Raw genomic sequence first — 2,416 nt, forward strand, 5'->3', positions numbered from 1 at the left:
CATGTGGCGTAAGCAAAAAAAGGAAGGCATCAATGGTAAAGTAGAGGTGAAGCTGCACGTAGCACTATTCTCCAAATGCTAAATATTTTAGTTCATGGGTCATAATTCTTTTTCGAAGAGGTCAAATTAGTCCCATTTCTTCAGAATATCACCTGTGGGTTCTAAAAGCATTCAAGGTGTTCGCATTTGGTTCTATGCGACCCTGATCTGTTTTGACCTTCACGCATGGTGGATTGACCCCTCTCCCCTCTGGTTTGGAGCTCTGCCTTTTTCTTGTTGATTGTGCTATCGACGCGCGTGTGTTAGTTCAATGATCACGATCACCACAATTCTTCTTGTTCTTTGAACATTGCGAACGTCGATCAACTAGAGCACGTTACGGTAATGCATGCACAACTTTTGGCGGTGGAAGGGGTGGAACAGAGAGGGCCACAAAAATAGCAGAAGAAAATGATTCGGGTTGGAGGAGAGCTTGCTACCAAAATAATGGCTATGTGGCGATTGTCAACCGGCCGCGCATACATGTCAAAATTGATCAGGGATGACTAGGACCTACTGTGAACACCCTAAATACATTTGGATCCAGACGCGCGGTTTCAAAAAATTGATACTAACTATCCAAATTACTTGACATAGATTTGTCTAGATATTGATGTATCTAACACTTTAAAGACAAGTAATTCGGGACTGAGGGGATACGTCTTTATTTAGACAAGAAAAGAATTAGGTTCACACACGTCATTCCGCTTATTAGCTACTCACAATTCCATGGCTTATCCTGCAATGTATGTACAAGCAGTTGACCCTTGCACGAGAAACCACCTTGCACCAGTGCCACCTATTTTAATTTGTTGGATAAGGGATGCGGATAAGAGGCTGAGATCAAATTCCACAGCCAGTCCACACTCTTTTCTCCATAGGAATCCTCTTGACCAACGAACCAACCAGCTGCCCGAGACCCTCGCTTTGCAAAAAGCACGGGATCACGTAGTATGGAGGCGCAGGCTCACACACATGGGCCGTGTCCCCCCAGACAGCGCGCGGGCGAGGAAAAGCTCTGGACCATGACAAAAGCTACGTTGGTGGTTTCTTCATCCCTTTCACATGTAGCGTCCGGATAGGCAGGCAGGCACACCAGAACCATCACGCGATCATGCATCCAAAGGCAGCGGCGGAGAGATCCGGGACGGGATCTCCTCTGGCCAGCCAGCCAGCTTTTGGGTTTTAAGGTAGTGTTTTTCTGCTTTTCTCTCGTCGTCACCCCCATTAGATCAGCCCCAAGCTTTTGCTGACCGCGTTGCCTGCTGCCTGCCTGCCTTTACCTCCGGCCTCTCGACGAACATATGTTTGCTCGTCGGGGGTGATAAGATCGATCGCGAGAGGTGAGCTCGGGATGGAAAAAGACCGATCCATGGATTGGACAGGCGTATCATGGTGGTGGATCGTCTGGTTGGGTGGGCGTGACGTACGCGCGCGCGAGGAAGAAGCGCGGATGCTCGCGCGCTGGAGCTAGGCGCGCGCCGGCCGGGCTCTTTTGCTCCCCGTGTCGCCGGCCGACGTGTGGCCGTGTACGCCGGTCGCTTGTCCAATGGAGACCCGCGCACGTCGTGGAAGCCTGAATGAGTGTTGAGCCGCTGGATTTTTTATTTTAGAAAGCGTAGCTAGGCCTTTGGTTAAATGCTGAAGACGGCGGCGTGCCTTCAGCTCACTCCAGTGCTAGCAGTCATCGCTAGATAGTCTACGGACCTAAACGTTTTTTTTACTTCTGATGTTCTTTATACTACCTTGACAGTGGATGAATACTAGATCGAAATTTATTCTAAAAAAATCAAAAATCAAAAAGAAAAAGCTAAGACTACAGTTAGACTACTAAAAATAATAAAATAATAAACTGAACGAGTAAATTACTGCTCTTGAATATTTAGCTCACCGATTAATTTCTTATGTCATACCATTTTTTGCCAAACAAGCCAACAAACGTCGACGTTCCCAAAAGTCTGATCTATTATGCTAATTATGCACAATTACTTTTGAACTTTTTGGCATGATTAAAATGAAAAATCTTACTCAACAATTTCTATTCTACTAATGGACCAAAGAAAGCCCATTCGTATACATCACACATAACTAACTAAAAACATTTGTGTAAAAAAAGCTATCTAAAATTAAAAGAAATTGCTAAAATTGCTAGTTGCCATGTGAACAAAAAACAGTATTTTCATTTAAAAATGTCATCATATTAAATCATACATATCAAGTTTGTGTTTTAACTAAAGAAATGCGTACATAAATTTGCCATGGTACGCTAAAAAATTTAAAACACAAGAAAATGTATTTAAACTTGTCATGGTTCTATAATTTGATTTTCCATCACAACGAAAATTTAGTTACCATAGCACAAGTTTTTTATTTTGCC

The sequence above is a fragment of the Triticum aestivum genome, chromosome 5D (genome assembly GCF_018294505.1).
Source record: "Triticum aestivum cultivar Chinese Spring chromosome 5D, IWGSC CS RefSeq v2.1, whole genome shotgun sequence".
Lineage (NCBI taxonomy): Eukaryota > Viridiplantae > Streptophyta > Magnoliopsida > Poales > Poaceae > Triticum > Triticum aestivum.